Here is a 16,298-nt window from a genome sequence, read left to right as displayed (position 1 = left end):
CAAATGTGAGAGCAACATCCATGCCATTATTTTTTGGTCTCATAATAGTAATAGGTTAACTTCTGTGAGACCAAAATGCAAAATAAACTGCTACAATCACTACAGCAACAATAACTCGCAAGAATTAATTCAGAGAGTTTATCTAGCTTGGGTTATACATAGAATCAGTTGAGTTGATCATAATCATCACTGCCAGTGGGACCAGCAGGTTGAGGGAGGTGACTCCACCCCTCTCTTCTGCTCTCATGAGACCCCACCTGGAGTGCTGTGTCCAGGTCTGCAGTCCACAGCACAGAAAGGACATGGACCTTTTGGAGTGGGTCCAGAGGAGGGACACAAAGATGATGGGGGGCTGGAGCACCTCTCCTACAAAGACAGGCTGAGAGAGTTGGGGCTGTTCAGCCTGGAAAAGAGAAGGCTCAAGAGAGAGCTTATCATAGCCTTTCAGTAGTTTTAAGAGTGCTTACAGGAAAGATGAGAGTTTTCACTGAGGCCTGTTGTGACAGAGCAAGGGGCAATGATTTTAAACTGAAATAGGGTAGATTTAGGTTGCACAGAAGGAAGAGATTTATTTGCAATGAGGGTGGTGAGGTGCTGGAACAGGTTGCCCAGGGCAGTGTGAGTGTCCTGTCCTTAGAAATGTTCAGGGACAGGTTGTATGAGGCTTTGAGCAACTTGATCTAGTAGAAGGTGTCCCTGTCCGTGGAAGCGCAGTTGGAACTAGAGTATCTTTAAGGTTCCTTCCAGCACAAATCATTCTGTGGCTCCATGATTCTGGCTCTGTAACTCCTGGTGCTCTGTGTAACTGAGGTCTGGGAAGGATGAAAGCAAACAATAGGATGCTCAAGTGGACACCATTGTCTTAATAGACTTTTTTAAAAATTTCAGTGAATATGCAGACTGAAACATACACTGAATGGAGAAGAAATGGCTATAAACTATGAGCAGAAACAAGGAAACAAACAAAAAAAAAAAAAAGGAGGCAGAAAGAAAGGAGCATATGAGCAGAAAATCTAGTGGCAAAAAATGAAATGGACCAATGCTTTTTCCATCAACATCCAAAATCTGAGTGAGATACAAAAGGATTCTTTTTGGGTATCATCAGAAATCTTAAAATGTATTTGTCAAAACAAAATTGAGGCAAAAAAATATTCCTGACCCCTGGGGGAGAGTGTAATGATGGCATTGTGTTATGAAGTACTCTCAGATGGCAGGTTACTGTTAAAAATGACTGAACAAGATGGAAAATGGGCAGTAGTAGGGAATAGATAGATGGGATAAAACCCCAGATACAGAATGAAACCCCATCCTAAATGCATTGTATCAGCTGGTGACAGCTACCTCAAGGGTCTGTTCATTTTTCTTAGGCTACATTTAGCAGCTTGCCATGCCAGTAAAGTACTATTGATTCAAATTGAATTTAATTTCATGTACACCCCTACATGAAAAACAAGCACACATATTTACCAGACGTGCAGCTGTGCCTGTTGTCTACCCAGAAAGCAAATTTCAGGATACATGCAGAATACCCCCAATGAAAAGTTATGCTAGAAATGATTTGATTTGAAAGGAAATTACTGTGTCATTTCCTTTTAAAGGCTGCAGCACACAAAATTCAGTACTGTAATAGGCTATTTGCACAGAACAGAACAGGCTTGCCTGTACGGTCCTTTTAAATCTTCTTGGTGATCCATGCTGGTTTGGCAGTTGTGGACATAAGATTTTGAATTTAGAGTTTTCTTACAACTGCCTTGTAGGTGGTTTGGGTAGCAGATGTGATTTGTCAATAAAGTAATAACATATTTCTCTTAGAGCAGGGCAAGGCTTAATGATGTAGATGAAGTACCTACCCAGTCCTCATAGCTGACTCTATGCAAGTTGGTGCAAGTGCATCAAAGCCTTTTCATTTTTTTTGGAGTGAGTGGATGCTATAAAGTGCAAGCAAATGAGTGGTTGCAATATATTTACAGAGAGAGATGTGACGCAAGAATTTCTACTACACTGGCATCCTTGGTTTTACTACGTGTTTCACAAAACATGTGATCTCCTGCAGTGTGTCAAGGGAAACGTAGTCCAGGAAGACTCAAATCTGACATGAAGAAACAGTGAGATAACCAAATTTCAGCTTTTTGTAGGTACAGCAGTATATCAGAAGATGCAGTTTAATCTTGAATTGATGCATAAAGGAACAAAATATGCATTGGAAAATTCAGTCTTTGTTAATGTTTTGTTCAGCAGAATAAGAATGTTCCCATTGTCAGCAAGATGAAAACAGATGTTGGCTTTCCTTGTGAGATAAATTTGAAGCTTTATAACCTTAGCCATCTCGGATGTGTATGCAAAACAGTGATCTCGGCATTTGCTGAGGAATGAAAAGTGATGATGGTGTGCCCCTAGTCCTTTGCAGGCAGAGGTAATTTTGGAGAGAATATGACAATTTGGGAGATTGAGCCATAGTTTATTAAAATCATTGTTACCCTGAGATTAGCTCTGTTGGTTAGAGTATGCTGTTAATATTGCCAGGGTTGTGGGTGTGATCCCTGTAGGGGCCATTCACTCAAGAGTTGAACTTGATGATCCTTGTGGGTACCTTCCAACTCAGAATATTCTGTGATTCATCAATAGGATTTTACATGAAGCCATTATTGGTGAAAAAAGAATGTGCTGAAACCCTTGCAAGGGAAGCTATTTTTGGTAGGAGATCAAACTGGGCTCCTGGAATTGGGAGATAAGCTGGAAACAAGGCAGTGACATGACAAAGCCTTAGGGAGGTGATCACCTATTTGTCACTGCCACCAAGAGGCCCTTGCTATCTCCTTCTTAGCAGATGTGATCTAGTATGACAGAGGAACTTTATTCTCCAGTGAGTCCTAGAGAGGGTTAGTGTCATGCCTGTCTTCCAAGTGAACATAACTAAGAAACAGCAGCACAGAGCCTGCAAAGCTTTTGTGGCAGGCTCTTGGCATAGGCTCTGCCAAAGTTTCTGGGTTTACCTCTACTAGTCTGTAAAATAGTATCTCAGAGGCAGTGATGAAACCTGCCCCATGAGTAATTTATGACAAGACAAGAAAGTACATCGTAAGCAACAGAAGACAGTCCGTTTTCTGTCAGGGGTAGACTGAGTGACCATTGATTCTTCTTTCATGTGTCCCTTATTCTGTACAGTGGTTTCCATGTCAAGTGATCCCTTATCACACTGCAAGCTAAACTGTCAAGTACAACCTGCTCTGGGTTGGAAGGCACATCTGTCAGTCAAGCTGTACACATCATGTGAATGTCAGGAGAGGAAGAGAACTTCATTGTCATTACTGAAGGCATCCAGGTGCTGTGTGCCATTGGCTTAATGCGGCCAATATACACAGAGGAGTGATATTAGTACTGGTGAATTACAGTTTTGCTGCAGTTTGAACACTGATATTGGGAGAAAGATCACCAAATTCTTGTAAACTTCATGAATAATATAATAATTACATTGTGTTAAATACATAATTGAATTCTAATCCTATCTTTCAGCTCTTCTTCCTGTTCTTATAAGCAGCTGAAAAACTTAAACTTTATTCTTTTTATATAAAGAGAGAAAGTTTAAGTAAGGATACATGCTCACAGAGAGTTGTTAATATAGTGTTTGGTTCATGTTTTGAGCACAGAATTGTACTATTAATTACAAAGCTTTGTATAGTTTGCATATTAACCGTTGCAGGTATGAGAAAATAAGCATGAATTTTATTAGACAGAGCAGACTATTTCATTGGCATCTTTTATTTTCTTTCATCAACTGTGTGATATGTGATAATATGATATGTTCGTATATGTTAATGTATGATAATATGTTCATATAACTGAACTTCTGACCTCTTTCTACTATGAATTTATAGTCCAGACATAGTCCATCTCAGTTTTAGAGCGACATGAAAAAGGAAAATGGTTCCATTCACTTTCCCATTTAATTATTGGGAGTAGATGGGCATGTAAGATAAGACTGCAAAACATTTTAAAGAAAATTCACTCAGAGGCTTTGAGATACAGGCTTTTGAAGAAGGGCACTGCTATACAGTAAAGGTCTGAATGAGGGACACAACAAATATGAACTCTTATTTCACTGCCAGTGGCACAACTGACAGAAATTTTGATTTCCAGCCCTCTGATGAGTGTTGGTGCCTGAGCATGACTGAGAGAACATGCACACAGTCCCTGTGGAAATTGCTAGCCATAAATCTGTTTAAGCCCTGGAAAGAGTGTTTGAGCTGCATGAGGAGCTGCAGATGGACTGAGAGAGGAGAAGGGGGAGAAAAAGTAACAGTAGCAGGGAAAATGCATTTTATCTTACTGCTTCTGTAGAAGAACCAATGTCACTCCCACAAGTAGAGTATTCTTACTGCTTTGGGAAGGGCATTAAGAAAGACAGGGAAGACTTTGGTTCATACAGTGCTTTTTGCAAGTTTGATACATCTTGTTCAGAGGAAAACTAAGTTAACTGGGTCTTCATAGAAGTTCAGCAGACTGTTTGAGGTTGTTGTACCCTTGTAGTGCAAAACCATCCAGGCCAAATAGAGTTTAGTGGGCTTTCATGAAGGTCCATAATATGTGACATTAGCAAGTATTTTCTATTACACAAACAGCTTCAATGTAATACCTGATAGAGATGAGTTTTTCTTCTAAAATAGATTACCAAAAGGATTGGTAAGGCTCCCTTTTTCAATCAGCGCCACCATTTTTCTCTGAGATTCTTTTTTTGTGTATTTCATTTACACCAGTGTAACAAAAATTAGTTGGCAAGGTGAAACTGTAGATCAGTGTTGAAAATTTCTCCTAAGCAAAGTCTGGCTAATATTGACTTCAGTGTACAGTAGCAGCATGTTTGTGCTGAATGGTGGTATGAACTCCCCATCTGCAGATGTCAGCTTCCGAACTATCACGCTGGTCAGGACTGAACATATGGTGGAGCAGTGTTTTTCAAAACTTGGTTCTGCTGGCAAGGGTTGGCCTCTTCATGCTGTAGACTTTGTTTATGGTTGAGGAAGGGAAGAAGGAAAAAAGGGAAAAAAAGTGGTGTAAATAATCTATCTGCAACAGTGCTTCTTTACAGAAACATGAGATTCTTGCATCTGGCACTTGTTCTTGCTGTGGTTACCCAGGAGAGAAAAGTGTTGCAGGAGAGAAAAAAAGTGATAGAATTGGGGAAGTGTAATTTAATTAAAGAGAAACTCAACAAATAAGTTATTGAAGAGCTCCACATAAACCTGCTGAGGTAATTTCATAAAACCTGATCTGTGCACACACACATACAAATATTAAAAAAACTAATTAAAAGAAAGGAATATTCTTTATTTACCAATAAATTTAGTTGGATGATACTTTTGGGGATACAAACCCTCCCTCAGGTCTGAGGGAGGAAGAAAAACTTTTGTTTTTTTCCTGTCTTTTTGGAAGGATAACTTTTACACCCCTCCATGATGAATTTTACTGAAGCACATAGTTAGATATTTGGCTCATGGCATTGCTGGCTACACCAAAAACATGTTGCCATTATGTGACATGATATTTACCACTTTTGTTTCAAATTTGGTGGAGAGGTTGCGTATCCAATGTTTTGCCTGATTTTTCTGGGTACTGTGCTTCTTCATCTGAGAGCAGACCCTCATCCCTACAGTTCCTATTTTGCTTATGTTTGTAGGTCACTAGGGCTGGCACACCACTGCTGCTGCTGAGACCCTATGCAGGTGGAAGTCATTGACCCTGCATTCCACGTGTGCTAATATGACCGCTGAGTCCCCAGGGGCCTCTGTCCCTGGTCAGGTAACATTACCTGTGCAATTACAGAGAGCCCCTTCGTAATCCCTGTTCATTTGTCCTTGCAGAAATCTAGAGGGATCTCCATTAGAGGCTATTAATTTGTTCTTCAGGAATGTTTCGTCTGGGAAGTACCTCTTCACTCCCTGCAACAAGCGGCTTTTTCCCAATGTGGGAAGTGTGTTGGTAATGTGGTCAGAGAACAAGATAACACGTGGAGCATGTGTGCCCTGGAGAGTCCTGTTCCCTATGACACTGGAGCTGGGGACAGTTGTTGTTCCATGCTTGGCCTTGCTAGTGAGGCTGCTGAGCCAGTGCTTAGGCTGTATCAGAAACAAAGCTTTGTATAGGTTGTGCAAAGCCACTGATGTTTTCTGTACCATAAACTGCCTGTGCAGCACCAGCGCAGCTTAAAATCTGATCCCCAGTGTCTTTACTGATGATGCTAATGAGGTTACCAATTAATGGCACCTAATGGGCTGTTGTAGCAGTGGTTTTGGTGATGGAGACAGCTGTCCTCTGGGAGCTGTGCTGAGACCATGAACTCATTTTGTATAAGCAAGTGAACAGCTGTTGCAGAAACATTGATGGGAAAGATTAGGTCACACGTTTCATCTCCCTGCCACCCCAAGGCTGTTCCTTGCCATAGGCAGCAGGTGGAAGGAGGGAGCAACTTTAAGGGACAAAAGCCCTTGCTGGAGTTGTACCCAGAGACCTAGACAAAAACACTGTGTCCCAACTGCAGTCTTCTGATTCATCCTCTTTCCCTGACTTTTTGAAATATTTTACCAATTAGTTAGGATTTTGAAGCAATTTTTTAATTTAGGTGTTTTGTCACTGAGTGGTGTTGATTTGTGGCATGGTATCCTCTTGGCACTTGGCTGCAGTATGTAAGACTTGGCACTTGCATTTCATATTATGTATTAAAAAAGCTCCCTCTGCCAACACCCTTACATCAGAGGCTTATGAGTATTTGGATTATAATTTTAAAAAATATATATCTAATTATTTAATTTCATAGGCAGCACTTTGGGGAAATGGGTTCCTATTATTTAAGCTTCACTTTAGTGTTAGGTTACTTTTGGTGTACAGTAGTTGCATTTCATCAGTCTGAAAAAAGGTGGCATTATAGATCTACGTTGCATTCCCCTAGTGCTTGAATACCTGTAAAGTATAGCACACTTTAAATTATAATTGAGCAATTGTTCATTTTTGGAACATGACAGGAATGTTAAGAGTTAACATTTAATTAGTAGCTTGTCAATTGGTTTTTGCTGAGCTGATGACAATACCAGATCTTATAATTTAGGAAAAAAACCACCACACACTAGAGCAGGCCCACACTAGGATTCACAGCCATTCATTTTAAAATCCCCTACAGTCAAAAATATTTGAGGAGAATTAGTTGGTTTATCCTTGTGTCCTTATTCGGGAAAAGCAAATCTTTTCATGCTGAGCAGAGATACAAAGAACTGTCTATATTGAGACTAAAGTAAAACTAAGTTTTGTATGTATTATAATTGCTACTAAATTTTGGATAGGAAGTTTCACAGAAATCACTGTACAGTGTGCTGAGCTGTCAGAGTGGGGAGCTGAAGTCCTTCCCTTTAAAACACTCACCAGGAGTAGCTGACCCTTCCAGATTAGCTGAGAGATTGAAAAGGCAGCTCCCCTGCCAAGCATTTAGCTTGGCATTGCAGTCTTCTCTGTAAAAGTCCTGGAGTAACTGTTTACAGCTTGCCAGATATAATTATCAGATAAAATGTATGAAGAGTAGAAAGACATGAAAAAGGCAATGTCATTTCAGTATTTGTACACTTAGTGGGCACTTGTGCTTCAGTGAGTTGTTGTCCTTCAATTTTTTTACTTAAACTGATGGTGTGTTTACAGTTTTTTTAACAGCTGAAGAAATTTGTACACAGAAAGATTACCTTCAGTCTCAGAATATCTTCTTTGAAACCTTTTTAATGCCTTTGTTAGGCGAAATCTTCTAGTTATCTTAATACTTACCTCTATGTTCAGTTTTACTTTCAGTAAAAGAATAACATGTACCTTTAATGGGATGAATTTTCACACACTTTCATTTTGTTTCATGGTAGAACTGAAATGCTGACAGATTTTTAACCTTAAAAACTGCAATTTCTTAGAATTCACACAATTACAGAAAAATCTGATAGAAGGCCCTTATACCTAGATGAATCCTTTAATGAGTCATGAAGAAGGAATACACGCATTGAAACTTTGGTTGTGAATATGTACTTGAAAAAGCTTCTTCTCTGCTCAGTTACCCTTGATGTCCAAGCTAGGTTTATTAGCTTTCAGCTGGTTACCAAACGGTGAGTTTGAAGAGGGCAAGTGAAGTGTGATGGATATTTCCATAACGATCATGAATATTTTTTTAAAAAGTAGACTTCAAAGTCAAAATTTAATTCTGTCTAATAGAATACTAACCCATTAGAAAAGAGACAGTATCCTTCAGGGAACAGGAAATAATAATAATAATAATAATAATAATAATAATAGAAATAGATACTGCTTCTCTTTTAAAATGTACGCTTCAAAAAAATTCTTTTGAAATTTCCTAAGATCGGAAATTATTTTTATGACAATTTTTCAGAATTAAGAATTCACAGGTAAATTAAAGTTAAATTCAAGTTAATTAAAAATGTAATTCAAGAAATTACTTTCTTTTGAATTTGCAAATTTTATTTTATTATTGTTATTATTATAGATTGACCATAATTTTTGAGCTTTGAAATGCAAACTGGCATTTCCCTGCAGGTGTTACATGTGGTCTTCCTCTCTCTCTATCCAATATAGCTTTGGTACAATTGGAATTGTCACATACATTTCACTCAGTGTGATGAATGTAGTGCCTGGGTTACTTTTTCCTGTACTGAATACACCAACTCAACAAACTTTTGAAGACAGACTAGAGCATTAATTTGTTTTCTCTGTCAAAAAAGAAAGGAAAAAAGGCCTGCTGAAATCAGACTGCATGTAATGATGGAAGCACGATCAGTCATTTTAACAGGCTAAGTAGGCAGGAATTTGCTAGGGAGGGAGGCATGTATAAAGAGTAAAGTGGCAAATATAGTCTCTATTTCAGAGTTAAGTGTTCAGCTTCTTTCTGATCTCCTGAGTCAGGCCAGGGCTGTGTGTGTCACTGAGCTAGATAGTTAAGTATCTTTCTCATCACTTTAGGTAATGTTTATCACAATACGTATGTGTGTGAAAAGTCCTGTCGTGTTGTCTTACTAAGGAAGCTATGTCTGCATTTGCCCTGACATTTTAGTTTGGAAAATGAGGATGTCTTTGGAACAAAGTTTCTGACCATGCTTGCTGGGCTTTGTTTCACAGTGCAATATTTTTTCAGTGTATAAACAGATTCTTTTCAGTGAAAGAAAACTGGCATTTGATAGACATGGACTTGCTGGGTTGTGACCAGAAGTGTGCATCCATTGTAGGGGTCCAGGTTAGAGATAGCCTGAAATACTTATGGTGTGGCATCAGCTCCTTGGTATCAAGTGCTTTGCTTCACAGATGTGCTGCTCCTCTGGTGCCCTGCTTGCTGATGGAGATACAGCTTGTGGTGTTTGGTTAGCCTGCAGCTACAGACTTCTCAAATAGTGAAGTATGACCCGGCTTGTAGCCCACTTTTGTTTCAGAAGGGTTGTGTAAATGTTTAAACACCTAAGGAAAAAAATAATCAGGTGTTCATGTGCTGAGGGAAAAGGGTATTCAGATGTCAGTTAAGAAGCAACTCCTAGCTGTGAAGAGTAAACTGCAACCAGGACTCTGTCTGTCCTGTATTCCTCACCAGAATCTCCTGCCATTCTTTCAAGGCTCTGAGTGCAGGCATAATTTTGAAATTACCTCTTGTTTCCCCTGTCCGTGCTTGTTTTTGGTAGGAGATGCAAGAGTCAGTACATGCATTCCATGTTTCATTTCAAATCTCTTCTGCACTCTCACTGATGATGATAGATCTGCCTCTCACAGAATCACAGAATGGGTCAGTTTGGGAGGGACCACAGTAGTCATTTAATCCAGCCTCTCTGCTCAAGCAGGATCATCCTAGAGCACATGGCACAGGGCTGCATCCAGACAGTTCTTGAGTATCTCCAGTGAGGAAGACTCCACAACCTATCTGGGAAATCTGTTTTAGTGCATGGTCACTGCACAGTAAAGATGTTCTTCCTCATATTCAGCTGGAACTTCCCGTGCATCGGTTTCTGCCCATTGCCTTCCATACACACTTCTGAAGAAAGGTGACAAAGAAAAGTTTTTGCCCTTCTTTAATATGGAAAGAGCGTTAAATATTTATCTCAGAGACCACTGGCCAGGTGATTATCCTATTCATGCCAAAGAAACCTCTGAAGATACCTTTGAAAATACTTTCTATATAATGAAATTGGGTCCAGGCCTATTTTGCTATGCTTCAAGGAAAGAAAGGTGACAGACCTTCCTTTTACAGTTTGGCAAATTGAGTTTCACAACCCATTCTCTCTACTTGCTGGAGATTAATTTAATGGAGCTAGTGATCTACACCATATGATGGCCTCACCAGAAAAGACTTGACAGGATAGCCCTTTTGGGTGGGATATTTTGGACTTTTATGGCACCCAGCATGCACTCCTTACTGCTTACAGACAGAGGTCTAGCTTTGGTGCTTTCCCATCATCTGGACCAGTTCAAGAGATAGAGAAAGGGATTTCTGCTCAGTATTGATTTTGTCTCTCATACTGTTTATTGATTGTCTTGAAGTCACCTATCAACCAGTAAGAGGGCTTTTTCTCACCTACGGCTTTCATAATATACCAAAACTTTGTGTCTGTTGTTTAGTTTTAGTCTCTCATCTCAAAGGGCAAGTTAATTTGCCATTTTACTTCACTTTATTCTCTTTATTTTTACCATCCATGTCTCCAATTAGTTTGACTCATTGCTGCCATGTCTAACCTTATTTGTTTAGTCTTTGTAAGGTATATTTCTCTAAATGGAGAACTTCTCAACTGGAGATGGTTCTTGTGTGTATCTGTTTTAATATAACTCTGATTTTTCCTGTCTCCATCTGCTGGTAAAAAATGAGATTTGCTGTTCCAACATGATAATATGAGGAACAGAAACTGTAAATTTAAAATAATAAATATCCTTTTTGCGATTATAGACACTTTCCATTTGGAACTGGATAGAAATGAACAGTGTATTTATTTTAAGCTGCTCAATAATAATTACCAAATACTAATAACTTTTTCTCTTTTGTGGATTTTCACTGTGCTGACAGGAATGAGTCAGATATTCAAATGGATGTACTAATAACCTGGGAGTTCAAATACATGGACTGATTAAAGTAATTTGTTCATTTTTTTGGGAGTAAGAGACATTTTTAAATGGTCATCCCTGTTTTTAAATATTAATATTTTTTACAGTTACCGAGCAAGTAGGTAAAGGAAATAATGTACAATTGGATTTTCAATCTGTTAATTTGTTTTGACTTATTTCTGCAGACAGATATATAGAGCTCATATTATACATCAACTACCATTGCTTCCTTCTAACACTTTCAATACAAAATTTTCCTATCTTGAATCCAGAGGGAGTAAAATATCTACATACAATCATGTCAGGAGCTTATTATGCAAGAGCTAACAACACATAGGGCTATGTGCAAAACTTTTTGATCTTTCAGGGTATGGTATTTCAGTCAGCAAAAGACTTTACTTCTTATCCAAGGGAAACTCAAAATGTGATACAAGTCAGCAGAGGTGTGGGGACATAAACGAGCTTTAACTCTGTCATTGTCTGAATTGGTTATATGACAAAAATGTTACACATCATATTTCTGCATTCAAAGCAGTCTTAGATTTATATGTGATTTATATTATGTAGTGAAATATTTAGGTGCATTGTTATTTGCATCTACTGCTAATGTTTTGTAGGTGCTTCTGGCTTTGATGCTTTTACAACAGAGGTTTTTATAGACCTGAACATTTTCTATAAAGCTACCAGCCAAGACTTTCCTTTTATTTCCTATTTCCATCTATCATGTCTTTATAGGAATATTTTTCAAATGCTGTCAAGATGCTGATAGTTATATTCATTCACAAAGCAAGAGGGTGTTTTACGAGACCTATTTCCTCCTAGAAATTTCAACAGGAGATGGGGCAGCTATTCTCAAGCAAGGAATTACAAGCACTTTTGTTTCAGTGGCATTAATTTTAAAGGCTTGTATAAAATTTTTTTCTCCTCTGCAAAGTAACTATAAAAATGACAACCTTTCATTTAATAGATATTTTTGCTGCCTTAAGAGTTTTATGTATTTGCTTTACTAGCAAACTTTCTTCCTTATTTTACTCTGAAAAGCCCTATAGGTTCAACCTCAGTAAAAGAGCCTGTCTGTCTCCCCAAGCATCCTGGTTCAATGGGATCCTTAGCACTTCCTGAGAGCTGCACAACTCTCTAAAGACTTCTTCTCTGAACAGAAGTAAAATTCACTTCTGTTCAGAAATTTATTCTTTGTGTAGATACCTAAAAACAAACAAGCAAACAACTTTAATCTCAGAGTACAACTGGATTTTGTAGTGCTGAAAATGGAAAGAAACATCTCTTTATTTGTATCCTACAAACATAGGAAGTCCTCTAGATATACATAAAATCAAGAGTGAACACAAAAAACTGTAATGCAAAGAGTAAAATGAAGCAACATCTCACTGATACAGACTGAAACCATTCCAGCAACTATAAGGATGAATGTAGTTTGTCAGCATCTGTCCCACTGTTGGCCAGAGAGGCATCTGAGACAACTGGTTTAGGACAGGGCATGGCACACCTCAGTGATGGCTGAAGGGAGAGGGATGAAACTCAGCCTAAAAGATTAAAGAGTCTGAATCCAATGCTTGAAGTGAAACATTCAGTGAGGCGTCTCTTTCTGAGTAATTTTTGAAAGTGAGGCTTGGACTCTTTCCATGCTGAATAAAAGTTCTAAAAATACCTCATTGATTTATAAATATCCTCCTTGCTATTCCAGAGTTGTTAGTGCCCAAGTCACTTTGAAAGGGGTATTTAAGCTTCCTAGAGTTATCAAGAAGAAACTCAATTAATATCTAGCCTACCCAAGACAGGATTTACTCATACCAACCCTGACAGGTATTTGCCTAACCTGGTCTCAAAATCCTCCTGTGACATACATCCCCCAGCCTCCCCAGGCAAACTATTACTGTACTCGACTATCCACATCAATAGTAGGTTTTTCCAAATGTCTGATGTAAATCTCCTGTGCTGGGGTTTAAGCCTATTACTTGTCCTGTCCCTTGTGGACATTTCATAGCCTTTCAGTCATGGGAATAGCATTACGATGCATTCTCTCATTCAGTTTTTTTTAGCCTTCGTTGAGGCTACAAAAATGTCCCCTTAGGCACTGTGAAAATTTTTACCCAAAGCCAGCTTATAAAGCAGAGCTGCTTTGTTAATGCCTTTATAAAATAGCAATTTCAGGATAAAAGTGTAGTGTAATGGCATATGGCAGGGAAGCCTTATACAACTGCGTCCACTTCAGAGACTTCATGGTTTAAACAGAGATTTGAGGTTTTATCACTTACCCAGCTTTTTACCTATTGGGATGTCAGTATGGAATATCAAAAGTGTCAGTAACTAGCTACCTTATTCAAATTAGTCATCTGGTGTATTGCTTCGGCAGCTGAGGCTTACATCTCTGTACAGCATTGTGTGTCGCTGGATGAACTGAGCAGTTCACTCACAGCAACTTGGCACCTTCTGCAGCACTGCAGGTATTCTGAATCAAGGTCTATCTTATTGTCTTAGCACCAAGCAGTATGAAGCCAACTTAGTCATGTCCAGGCTCCACCAGATAGTTACAGATGTATAGCCCCATCTTCCCCTGAAGCAGTTTTTACGCCTTTAAACTATTTCTTTCTTACCCTTTTTGGCTGACAAGGTTTGGAAAATTTGTATTCATTTTCTAGAACTGTCACTTTCATGACACTTTGTGCAGACCTTACTACTGTGTATTTTTAGACATAGTATCTATGCACATTCTTTTAGTCAGCTGCATGGAGAAATGCCTCTTCAAGAGCACCCCCATATCATACCTGCCAGCCTTTGGATATCTGTGTCTGGGGAGGGAAGTAGGAGGACCATTAGAGAGAGCACTGCCCGCTATGGCCACCAAAAGCAGCAAAATGAGTTTCATTTTCGAGTTTCTTCTTTGAATGTATTAGTAATGTTTGCATGTGTCAGCTCTGCTGAGGCGGCATCTCAGGTTTTAAATTAATATTGTTGTAAAGCATTTCTCTTTAATTAAAAAAGAGAGCTCCCTTGTAGGAAATTTCATAAAACAAAACTCATTAGTAATAAACAGATTAAATCTTTGTCAGTTAATCAACACTATAAACTTCTGAGTATTCAGAGAGCGGTGTGATATAACACTGTCGTCATAATAAGAGTGTTTGAAATCATCAGGGATCCTACTGTGCTGTTTGGGTGGTGAGAAAATAATGATTGAAGATGGGCCCCCTACAGTGCTCACATGTGAATTCCCCTAAAGATTAAAGCTGCAAAGATCTGAATTTGATGTTGGCACTATATCTAAAGCAATTTTTTTTTAAGTGGTAGGCAATGTTGGTGGGTAGTACCAAGCAAATTCTTAGTGGTGCTTAGACCAAAACCTGTCACAATGCCACAAAGTTTCTGAGCTGGTGGTCAGTGACTGATCGCGGGCTGGGAGCTTTGCAGCTTTCTCAGATAAACTGTTCCCAGCTGATCAGAGGCTTTAACCTGTGGTGAAGACTGCCCTGCAAATTTCTCATCTTTTTCCACCCTCAATCCTCAACACAGTATTTTCCATAAGAACTGTGGCAGTCCTCTCGTCACACACGTGCTGGGGCTCTGCACAGGTCCAGCTGTCTCCTGGGGATAAAGAACACAATGGAAGAGACCATGTAGCTTTGGGCAGGGACCTCTTTGAAGAAGGTTGGGCATAGTGAAGCAAGACAGGGCATAACCTGTCTGGCTGGTGGTGTATCAACACCTTCTAATTCACTATCACTTGGAATAATGCACATTTAGAAAGTTATGCTCTAAAGGCATTGACATTTTCTCCATTGCTACCAGGAATGTGTCAGAACTCCTCTATGTCACCCTAGGGGGTTCTTTGAAGCCGTTGGGATTATTTGGGCTCTTTCTTTGAAATATATGAAAACTTAAAGTGGGCTGGAATAAAAATAGAGGGAGTGAGAAAAATGAATCATGTTTGTCCACATACAGCAAACTTAGTGGAGTGGGATAGCAAGAAGTTATGAGCAGGGAGCAAGTGGGAGTCATACATAATTATTTTAATTTCTCACCTTTTGTCTTTATTTGGACACTGAAGGCATAATTGCATGTGTTTTGTTATAGAAGTGCCCATGTAAATTAGTTTTGTTGTGGCATGACTTACATGAACAGTAATGGTATTATAAAATGTATTAAGTTTGGAACACCCTTAATGCTTAAAATACACAGTGAATGTTAGGTTATACTGCTGCCTCCAAAGATCTAAATTGGAATACAGTGTTGGAGTACAAGTGAATTGGCCATTCTTATTTTATTCTTCATATACTGATCCTGTATTACAAAATGCAGCCTGCTTGGTAGATGTCTATTCTGGAAAAACAAGAGTCCCAGTTCCTGCCCCTTCATTAGAACTGAGTCCGTAGGCAGCTGTAAAGCAAACAAAACCTCATGTGAATGGTTCTGTTAAAAAGGTGGGAACTGAACTGCACTGTTTAATTTCAGACACACTGGGGACTGTTTCTGTTTAGAAGTCTTTAGCTACCATGACACTATCACTTTTGAAAATCAGATGCTAGGTGTTCTCACTTCTCTGTCACTTCTTCCAACTGGACATCTGTGTGCAAAAATATCCCCTTACATCCCTTTCTTTTCCTCATATTGTGGTATGTCTTCATGTCGTATGTCTTCAAGCAATTTTTTCAGGGGCAAATTGTTTATAACAACTTCCTTCATATTAATTACAGTCAGCTCTTTGAATTAAAACCTTTTATTTAATACCTTTATGAAATGCTAGGCACAGATTTACTCGGAAGGGAATGAGAAAATAAAAGAACTGTTGCATCCTTACAAACAATCACATCATACATTTTTGTGCCATGTGCTTGGGACAGCTTCTGCCTTTGAATCTTGTTTGTGCATTTGGAGAAAGAAGCACAGATACTTTTTGTTTTGTTTTTTTTTTTAACATAGGAGTGGAAGATCACTTCCTATCAAGAGGCCAAATACCCTGGTTTGGCAAAATGGACTGCTTGCAAGGGTCTGTGTGATCCTTCTGATCACACAGCTTTCCTACAATACTGTGTCTGTCATTTGCAGGGTGGCTGATCTTCAGATATTAACGGAAGGGTCTTTAAAGCTCTTCTAAAAAAGGACAATATGTCTCATGATTGTAATAATTTATCTATTCATCTTGTCTCCCTTACTTTTTCTGTTCCATTTTT

At 38.9% G+C, this 16,298-nt stretch overlaps 1 protein-coding gene across 4 annotated transcripts in view; it reads left to right on the top strand.

Moving 5' to 3' along the window:
- The window catches only part of NOL4 (nucleolar protein 4), a 191,900-nt gene that overhangs the window by 18,353 nt on the left and 157,249 nt on the right, over window positions 1-16,298 (top strand). The gene's annotated exons all lie outside the window — the stretch shown is intronic.

This window comes from Lichenostomus cassidix, chromosome 2 (assembly GCF_008360975.1).
Source record: "Lichenostomus cassidix isolate B80296 chromosome 2, HeHo_3.0, whole genome shotgun sequence".
NCBI classification, from domain to species: Eukaryota; Metazoa; Chordata; class Aves; order Passeriformes; family Meliphagidae; genus Lichenostomus; species Lichenostomus cassidix.
This window is presented reverse-complemented; position numbering and strand designations above follow the sequence as displayed.